Raw genomic sequence first — 12,857 nt, 5'->3', positions numbered from 1 at the left:
AATATGCTATCTAGGTTGGTTATAGCTTTTCTTCCAAGGAGCAAGCGTCTTTTAATTTCATGGCTGCAGTCATCATTTGCAGTGATTTTGGAGCCCCCAAAAATAGTCTCTCACTGTTTCCATTGTTTTCCCATCTACTTGCCATGAAGTGATGGGACCAAATGTCATGATCTTAGTTTTCTGAATGTTGAGTTTTAAGCCAACTTTTTCGCTCTCCTCTTTCACTTTCAGCAAGAGGCTTTTTAGTTCCTCTTCACTTTCTGCCATAAGGGTGGTGTCATCTGCATATCTGAGATTACTGATATTTCTCCTGGCAATCTTGATTCCAGCTTGTGCTTCATCCAGCCCAGTGTTTCGCATAATATACTCAGCATAGAAGTTAAATTAGCAGGGTGACAATATACAACCTTGACATACTCCTTTCCCGATTTGGAACTGTCTGTTGTTCCATGTCCAATTCTAAATGTTGCTTCTTGACAACAGCTGAGAAACCTGTATACAGATTTCTCAGACGGCAGGTAAGGTGGTCTGGTATTCCCATCTCTTGAAGAATTTTCCATAGCTTGTTGTGATCCATCAGTCAAAGGCTTTGGCATAGTCAATAAAACAGAAGTAGATATTTTTCTGAACTCTCTTGCTTTTTTGATGATCCAATGGATGTTGACAATTTTATCTCTGGTTCCTCTGCCTTTTCTAAATCTAGCTTGAACATCAGGAAGTTCACAGTTCACATACTGTTGAAGCCTGGCTTGGAGAATTTTGAGCATTACTTTGCTAGTGTGTGAGATGAGTGCAATTGTGCGGTAGTTTGAACATTCTTTGGCACTGTCTTTCTTTGGGATTGGAATGAAAATTGACCTTTTCCAGTCCTGTGGCCACTGCTGAGTTTTCCAAATTTGCTGACATATTGAGTGCAACACTGTAACAGCATCATCTTTTAGGATTTGAAACAGCTCAACTGGAATTCAATCACCTCCACTAGCTTTGTTCATAGTGATGCCTCCTAAGGCCCACTTGACTTCACATTCCAGGATGTCTGGCTCTAGGTGAGTGATCACACTGTTGTGGTTATCTGGGTCATGAAGATCTTTTTTGTATAGTTCTTCTGTGTATTCTTGCCACCTCTTCTTAATACCTTTTGCTTTTTAGGTCCATACCATTTCTGTCCTTTATTGTGCCCATCTTTGCAAGAAATGTTTCCTTCATATCACTAATTTTCTTGAAGAGATAGGCTATACGTGTAAAATATAGTTGAGCCTTAAACAACAAAAGTTTGAACTACATGGGTCCACTTACAGCTTGTTTTCAACAGTAAATACTACAGTACTGCACGGTCTGCATTTGAAATCATCAGATACAGAGCACTGTGGATAGGGAGGGTTGACCCTAAGTTGTACATGGACTTTCAACTGCCTGGGAAGATCAGTGCCCTTCATCCCCACATTGTTCAAGGGACAATAAACCGTATAACCATATTTCAAATACTTAATATAAAAAAGTCAAATCTTATTAATTATATATATCAATGTAATTATATTGACATGTTAACACATTACACATTTTAAATATTAAATTGTAAAATATTTCATTACTTTTTAGGAACAATAACTAGAGGAGACGTGAGGTCAATGGTACTTTGTTTTACAAGTTTGGAACTGGAGTATATTTGTAGGTGAAAAAGCCATCAGGGAGAAAGAGACTCAGTACAGAAGGGGGTTGATGAAGCTCTCCTAAAAGAGACTCTGAAGGATGGAATCATGGGCACATGGAAAAATGAGCCTTTAACACAACTGAGACTTATTCAGACAAGCTGGAAAAGAGAGGGACAGAAATCTACTAAAGCAAACCAGGTACTCACGAACTGATCAGATTATCTGCAGGCTGCAAAAGAGAGGGTTTGATAAAAGGTTTCTGAATGAGGACAGTCTAGAATCATTCACGAGAAAGGAAGAACAAGAGCCTGATTAGGGCCAACAGGGCCCACATGACCCGGCCCTACCTACCCCCCAGGCCCTATCTCCCATCACACTTTCCCAACTCTCTGCTACCCACCTCCTCACCATCCTGCAAAGTGCCACCCCCCTCTGCTGCTTCCTCTGAGAAGGCTTTACCTGTAACATCTACACAACCAGATATAGGTTCAAAGACAACTTCCTCGGGGTGGTTCCAGGGACAGCCAGCTCCCCAGAGACTAGGTTAGTTTCCCTTGTTATACCCCTGACAACACCCCACAACACCCCATACCACAGGTACCCAACCAAAGGTGAACCACACCTGCCATGTTAAATGTTCCAGCAGCCAAGTGAATGAACTAGTTTGAATATTTTATTTCACCCAATATATCCAGGATATCATTTCAACCTGTAATCAATATAAAACTTACTGAGCTATTTTAACATTTTGGGTACTAAGTCTTCAAAATCGGGAAGGGTGCAGTGACAGCACATCTCAATTCAGATCAGGAACGCTTCAGGAGCTGCACATGCAGGTAACTACCGTGCTGGACAGCACAGCTCTCTCTCTTGTCAAAGCACTTACTGTATTTGTGACTATAATGTGTGCTGCTATTTGTCGAATGTCCATCTCCTCTAGAATGTAAGCTCTGTGAGATACTCTGGCCTGCTGAACTCTGGGCTCAGTGTCGCAGCACTCAGTAGGTGCCAAATAAAGGGAACTGCCTGAGGGGAATGCAGGGAAGGGGCTGTTTGAGAGGTGATTCCCTGCTCCTGGCCTTCTAACAGGATTGCCAAAATAACTCAGGGAGAAGCAGAGTTAATGAAGCAGGCACAGAACAAAAGCAAGTTCAAGCGAAGCTAAGGTGCCAGGGAGACATATTCCAGGTGCTTAAATATAGATCCCACAGATGTTAATACAACAGGATGGGAGGTGGGATAAACAGGATGGCAGGCAAACTGTCCCTGCCCAAAGGGCACCGAAGAGGGACTGTGGGTGTGAGACAGCTGGAAGGACAGACTCAGAGGCTGCGGTCAGAGGACAGGATACAGAAACGTAAGGTCTAATGTGGAGAACTGGGGGAATGTCCAAGGACAGTGGAAGTGAAGGTCGAGGAGAAGAGGAGACCAGGTACTTGAAGTCAGAGGTGTTCGTCATGCTCTGAGATGATGTGGGGGTGGCCATGGAGGGTGGAGGCTTGAAGTGGGATCTCAGTTCCCTAAACAGGAATCAAACCCAGACTGTGGCAGTGAAAGCACCAAATCATCACCACTAGACCACCAGGGACTAGTGGCCAGAAGCAGGGTCCTGGCTCTTGCCTTCTTTGCAAAGGAATTTTAGCAAAAAGACGGAAAAAAGTGAAACTGATAAATTGTTTATTAGAAAAATACATGCAGGTGAGCTCAGAGAAAGAGGTGCTTTTGGGGTGGCTTGTTGTTTAGTCACATCAGAGTCCTTTCTAATGAGCTGGCTCTTCACTTTGGCCACCTGATGCAAAGAGCTGACTCATTAGAAAAGACCCTGATGCTGGGAAAGACTGAAGACAAAAGGATGAGACTGTTGGATAGCATCACCAACTCAACGGACATGAGTTTGAGCAAACTCTGGGAGATGGTGAAGGACAGGGAAGCCTGGCATGCTGCAGTCCATAGTTGCAAAGAGTAGGACATGACTCAGTGACCGAACAAGCCATGTCCAACTCTTTTGTGATCCTATGGATTGTGGCCCACCAAGCTCCTCTGTCCATGGGATTTCCCAGGTAGGATTTCCCAGGCAAGATTTCCCACTAGAGTGGGTAGCCATTCCCTTCTCCGGGGGATCTTCCCAACTCAAGGATTGAACCTGTGCCTCCTGCATTGAAGGCAGATCCTTTACCTCTGAGCCACGTGGGAAGCCCTGGTTGCTATATGGAGGCAGTTTTCTGGGTCTTTGTTTCCCTCCGGCCAATTACCTTGCTTTAACCCCACATTTGGTCTGACTCATGGCCCTCCCCTGTGTGTCTGTGTATCTTTTAGCCAAGATGGATTCCAGCGTGAAGGTCTCTGGGAGGTTGACTGGACATATTAAGGGCTAGTGTCCCCTCCCTTGAGGACCCTTTCTGCGCATGTGTAATCTGGGATACTGCCTTGACCACAAGAATGAGGAATGTGCGACCTCCATACCTAGCTAGGGCTCAGCCCTTCTCTGCTCCTGCCATCACTGTTGTCTTGGCGTCCACAGGAGACTAAATCCAGCTGCTTATCCTGTTCCTGTTATTATCTTTGTCTCAAAGCATAAACAGGAGGCTAGTTGTAAATGTCTAACCCAGGGTCCATCTATCTTCTGCCTCAGAATGATTAACTCTGACTTAATGTCTTTTAAGATTTTAACCTTTCCAAGGGCAGAGAACATTTTGTGTCCCACACAGCCCAGTGTTGATCCCACCATGTATGCTGCTTGTTGAATACAATTAAATTGGAAGTCTACAAACATTAAAATCATGTGGAAGAAAAGTGGAAATAGTTAGAATAAAACAATGAAATAAGACATAAGGACTTCAATTTATTTGCTCAATAATTAGATAGTTCAATTGAACAGGATTAAGAACTCTGATAAAGGATTAATTTTTAATTTTGGCAGCCAAAATCCCAATCTGAGGGGTAAAGGGGGCACAGGGTACAAATATATACCAGACTTACTTTACTTTTATCAGTAAAACAAAGTGATAACCAACAGAGCCTTTGGGAGCTTTATTAAAGCCAAGTAGACACCTGTTTATAGTTGGTAAAGAAACTGCCTGCAATGCAGGAGACCCAGGTTCAATCCCTGGGTCAGAGAAGAAAATGGCAAACCACTCCAGTATTCTTGCCTGGAGAATCCCATGGACAGAGGAGCCTGGCAGGCTGCAGTCCATGGGGTTGCAAAAGTCAGACACTACTTAGCTACTAAACCACCAACACCAGACACCTATTTTACATAAGATACAGGTCCTCACAGTTTGTTTATAAACATTTTTTTACAATGCCCCCTATTATATACTTTAGGGAAATTTGCTATTTAAAAGAACTCTAAGATTACTTGGATGCAATCTCAAAAACGACAGAATGATCTCTGTTCGTTTCCAAGGCAAACCATTCAATATCACAGTAATCCAAGTCTATGCCCCAACCAGTACTGCTGAAGAAGCTGAAGTTGAACGGTTCTATGAAGACCTACAAGACCTTTTAGAACTAACACCCAAAAAAGATGTCCTTTTCATTATAGGGGACTGGAATGCAAAAGTAGGAAGTCAAGAAACACCTGGAGTAACAGGCAAATTTGGCCTTGAAATATGGAATGAAACAGGGCAAAGACTAATAGAGTTTTGCCAAGAAAATGCACTGGTCATAACAAACACCCTCTTCCAACAACACAAGAGAAGACTCTATACATGGACATCACCAGATGGTCAACACCGAAATCAGATTGATCATATTCTTTGCAGCGAAAGATGGAGAAGCTCTATACAGTCAGCAAAAACAAGACTAGGAGCTGACTGTAGCTCAGACCATTAACTCCTTATTACCAAATTCAGACTTAAATTGAAGAAAGTAGGGAAAACCACTAGACCATTCAGGTATGACCTAAATCAAATTCCTTATGATTATACAGTGGAAGTGAGAAATAGATTTAAGGGTCTAGATCTGATAGATAGAGTGCCTGATGAACTATGGAATGAGGTTTGTGACATTGTACAGGAGACAGGGATCAAGACCATCCCCATGGAAAAGAAATGCAAAAAAGCAAAATGGCTGTCTGGGGAGGCCTTACAAATAGCTGTGAAAAGAAGAGAAGTGAAAAGCAAAGGAGAAAAGGAAAGATATAAGCATCTGAATGCAGAGTTCCAAAGAATAGCAAGGAGAGATAAGAAAGCCTTCTTCAGCAATCAATGCAAAGAAATAGAGGAAAACAACAGAATGGGAAAGACTAGAGATCTCTTCAAGAAAATTAGAGACACCAAGGGAACATTTCATGCAAAATGGGCTCAATAAAGGACCGAAATGGTATGGACCTAACAGAAACAGAAACAGAAAATATTAAGAGGTGGCAAGAATACACAGAAGAACTGTACAAAAAAGATCTTCATGACCCAGATAATCACGATGGTGTGATCACTGACCTAGAGCCAGACATCCTAGAATGTGAAGTCAAGTAGGCCTTAGAAAGCATTACTACGAACAAAGCTAGTGGAGGTGATGGAATTCCAGTTGAGCTCTTTCAAATCCTGAAAGATGATGCTGTGAAAGTGCTGCACTCAATATGCCAGCAAATTTGGAAAACTCAGCAGTGGCCACAGGACTGGAAAAGGTCAGTTTTCATTCCAATCCCAAAGAAAGGCAATGCCAAAGAGTGCTCAAACTACCATACAGTTGCACTCATCTCACACGCCTATAAAGTAATGCTCAAAATTCTCCAAGCCAGGCTTCAGCAATATGTGAACCATCAACTTCCTGATGTTCAAGCTGGTTTTAGAAAAGGCAGAGGAACCAGAGATCAAATTGCCAACATCCGCTGGATCATGGAAAAAGCAAGAGAGTTCCAGAAAAACATCTATTTCTGCTTTATTGACTATGCCAAAGCCTTTGACTGTGTGGACTGCAATAAACTGTGGAAAATTCTGAAAGAGATGGGAATACCAGACCACCTGATCTGCCTCTTGAGAAATTTGTATGCAGGTCAGGAAGCAACAGTTAGAACTGGACATGGAACAACAGACTGGTTCCAAATAGGAAAAGGAGTATGCCAAGGCTGTATATTGTCACCCTGCTTATTTAACTTATATGCAGAGTACATCATGAGAAACGCTGGACTGGAAGAAACACAAACTGGAATCAACATTGCCGGGAGAAATATCAATAACCTCAGATATGCAGATGACACCACCCTTATGGCAGAAAGTGAAGAGGAACTCAAAAGCCTCTTGATGAAAGTGAAAGTGGAGAGTGCAAAAGTTGGCTTAAAGCTCAACATTCAGAAAACTAAGATCATGGCATCCGGTCCCATCACTTCATGGGAAATAGATGGGGAAACAGTGGAAACAGTGTCAGACTTTATTTTTCTGGGCTCCAAAATCACTGCGGATGGTGACTGCAGGCATGAAATTAAAAGATGCTTACTCCTTGGAAGGAAAGTTATGACCAACCTAGATAGCATATTGAAAAGCAGAGACATTACTTTGCCAACAAAGGTCTGTCTAGTCAAGGCTATGGTTTTTCCTGTGGTCATGTATGGATGTGAGAGTTGGACTGTGAAGAAGGCTGAGCACCGAAGAATTGATGCTTGAAGTGTGGTGGTGGTGAAGACTCTTGAGAGTCCCTTGGACTGCAAGGAGATCCAACCAGTCCATTCTGAAGATCAGCCCTGGGATTTCTTTGGAAGGAATGATGCTAAAGCTGAAACTCCAGTACTTTGGCCACCTCATGCGAAGAGTGGACTCATTGGAAAAGACTCTGATGCTGGGAGGGATTGGGGGCAGGAGGAGAAGGGGACGACAGAGGATGAGATGGCTGGATGGCATCACTGACTCGATGAACGTGAGTCTAGGTGAACTCCGGGGTGTCATCAGTTTAGCTCTGAATGAGGCAATACCCCTACAGAAACCTTTCTTCCCAACTACACCCCACAACAATCACAGTAAAAGGGGAGAAAAAGGGAATCATGCAAATAAATTACAGCAGCTGGCACTAAAATCACTGAATCATAATGGCCATAAATTCTGTTCCGGTATCTTCTATAAGAACATAGAGTACTTTAAGCAGCTTGGCTGGCTCAAATGCCTCTTTTGTTTTCCCTCTGACCAATGACTGTTCCAAAGATTTCAGTATGTCTGTGGGCCAAGACAGATCAAAGTCAATGGATTCAATTCATTTATTCATGCCTACACTAGTATCTTTGGTTCTGGGACTTGGGGACTCTACTGCAGTGACCAAATCAGGATCCCTGCTCTTACGAAGTGTGCATTCTGAGGACAGAGCCTACATATCTGCCTCTTTAAAAGCACACTGACTGGATGCTTCTATCACCATCACCATAATGTACATCACCAACATTTGCTTCTTAAAAAATTCCTCTTAACAACTTCTCATCAGTGAATACACAAAACAGCCGTTTCTTCTAACTCTACTGACCAAAAAACTTATGCAACCAGAGATTTTTTCAGTTTTGTACTTTCTGAGGAAGAGAGACGTATGACAGGAAAGCTGAAGGGGACTGAGTTTGTCAATCTCCCAGGCCCCTTAACAGAATCATTTTAGGCCTAAGTCTTCTACAACTGTACCTGTACATGCAAGATATACACAGATATGTATTTAAAATATGCTTATATACATCTATTTTTAGAACCAACATTACTTCCTAAGTAAACCTATTAGATGAGACCTCTGATTCCTCTAGAAACCTTGGATTTTGATATAGGAAGGTAGGCCTAAAGTGAACTTTGGCCCCAGGAAAAATTAAATAGCTCTGCATAATAAAATTTAAAAGTACCGGGATTTTGAGGGGAGCAATCAAAAAGGAGAAGAGGAGGCAGGGGATGAGGGCAAAGGGCCCACCAGGTTACAGGAGCCTTGAGTTCCCTTGTGATGGTGACCAAAACAGATTTAGAGCTAGAGACGCCCAGCATGTGGCAGCAACTCTCCTGGCACTGCAATAATGTAAACTTCCCCACTCCTACCCCCTGCAAATCTCCCTAAAGCTGACCACACCCTAACCCTAACCCTAACCCTAGCTTTATGTGAGCTCTTTATCTTTTTATCTTCCATTCTTTCCTAGCTCCTGCCTGACACATCTATCTAATAACAGCATCACAGATTCAACCACCCATGTGTACCTCAGTGGGTTGGTCCCAAACTATCTTCCTTTCCCCACCCCTACCACGGACTGTTCCTAACTGTTTCTTCTCGTAACTTCCAGCATTCCACTAGCTCTTTAATGTCATAACCACTTCAGGAACAACCAATATTTATTGAGCACTTGTAATGTGCTAGGTACTCTGCCAAGGGCATTAATGCATAATTTCATTTGATACTCAAACCCCACTAGACAGGTATACTTCATTTTCTAAATGTTAGGAAACCAAAGTTCAATGAGGACAGTAGTGTTCAGAGTAAGTGATGGAATTCAACCCCATTCTGACTCCACAGCCAGCTTAACCAGTATACTCCAATGCCCCCAAGTCAAAAACCCTCCGAACCATCCCTCTCATTAATCATTCGTAGTCACCTATCTGGTTGGACCAATTATACCTCATGGATGCCGCATCATCTCTACTTCCACTGCCTTCATAGAGAACAAAAAACAGCATCTACCAAGTCCTTCCTGTGTGCCAAGCACTATTCTAAGTAACATACATGTTTTTCAAGCTTTATCCCCCAAATCCTATGAAGTGAAGACCCTAAAGAAGAAAGAGGTTACGTAATGAGTGACAGAGCCAGATCCAAACCCAGACAATGTAAACTGAGAAGTGCTGAGCACTTAAACCCTCCAGGATTTAAGAGGCCCTGCATCGGCTCCCTACCTCCCATCTGGACCCCCACCAACCTTCAGCCTGCCGCAGACATCCTTCTGGAAGGCAAATGTTATCATGACATTCTCCTGCTTAAACTTGGCAGCTCCGTATCGCTGACTGGATCAAGTCCAAATTTCTTAATTTGGCACACAAAACCCTTTATGTTCCTGTTCAACCCAGTTCAATAAATATTTGAGTGCCCACTGTAAGCAAGGCCAAGTGCTAAGTGCTCCGAAATGAATAACACATCCCAGGCCCTGACCACGACTTCAACCGCAGACACCATGTTCTTCAGCCAGAGTAACCAGATGCGGCTCTCATAAAGCAACCCCCTACACGCTAGTCCCTTTGCAGAGAATGAAAATCCCCCAGCCACCTGAAGAGTAAGTGCAGGTGTGAGGCCTTCCCTAACAAACTCCAGGCAGAAATTCTCCCTCTTTTAAGGTCCCTCAATACCCGCTCAAATCGCTTTCAGGTGGCTGGTCGAAGAGAGGCATATATAGGCTTCCAAACAGCACTGTGAGCCAGTTCAGGGCAAGAGCTGACCCTTGCTAAGCATGTCCGGTTTGCAGAAGACACTCATTTGCTGAATGAAAAAATAATAGAAAAAGCATAACCTGATGAGAAAAGGAGAGGAACAAGATACAGAATTAGGAATGGTAACACACAGGGGGGCCACATTAAAAGCAGCAGCAGTTATTTTGCCTGGGTTACAAACAGGCCTACATTTTTCCTCCTATGGGAAAACTCACGTGCAGGACTTGGACAAGCTAAAAGGCCATAACTTTTGTTATTCGTGGCTCCAGAAAGCTCGGACAGGCCAAAAAGGATACAAGATGAAAGTCCGTTGTCTAAAGGGGTGAGGAGATGGGAATAAAATCTATCCAAGTAAATAATATTGATCTACTGGGATGAACTCAACAGGGCTACGTCACAGTATGGTGCAAGGAAGAGAGGGAAAAAAAAATCAAAATCTGTCCTGAGACTAATTCAGAAATTAGTATGACTGCGGCCAGAATGCGAAATTTTAAAAGCGAAGACAGTTGCAATAAACCAAAGCTCATAACTGTTTCCCCCTTCTGAATCGCCACTGCTTTTCGCTCAACTTCGTTTCTGTAATTTAAAAAGCAACCATCTACCAGAGTTAAGCCCAGGCATGAGCGTACTATAGCTCCTGGCATATACTGAACGTCTTGATTCATAACCATAAATGCACACAGAAACCTCCGAAGAGACGCTACATCTAAGCCGCAAGTCCTTCGTCTAGATCTGGGCATGAGGTTCTAAAAAGCGAGCGAGGTCCTTTCTGAACGGTGCTTTGTGTGTGGCTGCTTCCAAGTCAAGGGCCGTGTTTTGAAATTACCCCCCTCGAGGGTGTCACGTCTCTCTTCCAGCCTCCAGGGAAAGGTGAGAATTCGCAGGCAACAGGCTGGGACGGAGTGTACGACTTCGCCCCGCTCCTTTCAAACGGGGACAAGTCAGGGTAAGGCAGCCGGTGGCTCTCTCACTCAGGGGACAAAAATATCACCCCACCTCTCCCCTCCCTAAAACCAGAGCATACGACGCAAAAAGCTCGGCCACCCGGCGGCCGGGACCCCCGAGATTGTCAGAGCCGAGGCCGCCCGCCGGCGCCCGGCAGCCCCGCGCCCTCCTCCCTGGACCCCGTGTCCCCGAAGCCCGGCCCGGCCAGGAGAGCTCGAAGGACGCAGCGGCCGCCCGCCTCCGCCGCCTCCCGGGCGCCGCGACGCCCCACACCCCACACGCCGCCCGCACCTGAGGCGCGGCCGGACCGCGAGCGGGCGCCGAGCGTGGCGGGCAGGGCAAAGTTACTCACCGGGTGAGCCCGGCTCCCGCGCCTCAGCCGAGCGTGGGCTCCGCTTCCGCGGCCCCGCTGAGGGAGCGCGGGGGCCAGCTGGCCTCCGCTCCGCCGGGACCTGCCGCCGCCGCCGCCGATTTCCTGGCAAGGAGCAAACTCTAGTCAAGACTTCGCTCCTCAACCGCCCCTGCTGCCTTCCCGCGGGCGAACGCCAGGGCCGAGCCACGCAAGTCGACACGCACCCCGGCCAATTGGCAGCGGCACAGGGCGGGGAGGGGGCGGGCCACAGGGCGGTTCAGCCTATCCGAGAGCGCGGGGGGCGGGCCGGGCCCGGGCCGTCACTCCGGGTTAGAGTGAGCCCGCTCCGCCCCCAACTGCCGCGCGCCCTCCCTCCACCCTCCCCACCCCAGCCATCCCCTCTGCTGTCCGCCTTGAAGCCCCCGGCACCGGGCCAGTGCCGCCTCTGCGCTCAGCACCGACCGCGCGAGGACAGGGGAACAGCTGGGGGAGGCGGAGAACATCTAGGGGGTCGGGGTGGGGTACGAGAACAGGTGGCGCCGGAAAGCTGGACTGTGGGCGTGTCGGGCGAGAGGACAGCGGGGGTCGGGGTGGGGGGAAGGGACGGGAGCTGGCGGGGGGGGGAGGGGGGACAGGAAGGGAGAAGGGGGGTTTTTGGTAAAGAACACCTGAGGGGTCGGGGCGCGGAAAGAGAGTCTGGGTGGTGAAAGGCTGCCGAGGCGGGAGCACGAGCACCTGGGAACGAAGATGAGAGGGAGGTTATGCGGGTGAGGTTGAAGAGGCCAAAAGGGTGAAAAGGAAAGGACGTGTCCAAAGCGAGGCAGGACGTACTCCAGGGAGAGAAAAAAGATCCAGGAAGGAAAGGATGGGGATGCGAGATGGGGACAGTTTACATCCAAACTCGCTTATCCTCACCCCCACTCCCGCCTCCCCCGCGGCAAAAATAAACAAACGCTTGTCCTTTGACCCAGTTGAGCTGTGAAATCATTCAAGATCGCGGATGAGACAAATACCGTCTTACACGTGCATCTTGTACTGTTGTGAAATTCATCAAAATGTATCGATCAACTATAGCTGTCCGTTGTCCCCGGAAAGGCCTCCCGGGGCGGGCGGGGTCCAGCCTGGGATTAATCCCGTCCCCCATGGGGCCAAGATCTTCCCCGGTGGCCCAGATGGTAAAGAATCCGCCTGCAATGCAGGAGACCTGGATTCGATCCCTGGGTCGGGAAGATTCCCCGGAGAAAGGTATGGCAATACTCCACTCCAGTATTCTTGCCTGGGGAACCCCATGGACAGAGGAGCCTGGCGGACTACAGTTCGTGGGGCGCAAAGGGCCGGACATGACTGAAGCGACTGACAATGCTACACTGCCAGGGGGCCAGCAGCAAGTCAGAAAGAGGCTTGATCCTGGCCCCAGGGGGAAAAGGGGATCTGGGGGAGTCAGGTAAGGCCCCGCCCCGTCTGCCATCACCTTAGGGGGCAAGTGCCAAGGGCCGAGCTCTGGCGCCCACAGGCAGGTCTCGGCCTCGGGGCGGGGCAGGAGCC

The 12,857-nt window shown here is 46.7% G+C and overlaps 1 protein-coding gene across 1 annotated transcript in view; it reads right to left on the bottom strand.

The window, feature by feature from the left end:
- LNX2 (ligand of numb-protein X 2) overlaps positions 1 to 11,510 on the bottom strand; it is an 89,525-nt gene extending 78,015 nt beyond the window's left edge. Inside the window, exon 1 of the mRNA XM_070380487.1 lies at positions 11,313 to 11,510. The gene's annotated coding sequence lies outside the window, so the exon portion shown is untranslated. The remainder of the gene's footprint in view (positions 1 to 11,312) is intronic.
- Between the last annotated feature and the right edge of the window lie 1,347 nt (positions 11,511 to 12,857).

The sequence above is a fragment of the Bos mutus genome, chromosome 12 (assembly GCF_027580195.1).
Source record: "Bos mutus isolate GX-2022 chromosome 12, NWIPB_WYAK_1.1, whole genome shotgun sequence".
Lineage (NCBI taxonomy): Eukaryota > Metazoa > Chordata > Mammalia > Artiodactyla > Bovidae > Bos > Bos mutus.
Note: the sequence above shows the minus strand (reverse complement) of the source record. Positions and strands in the feature narration are given on the sequence as shown.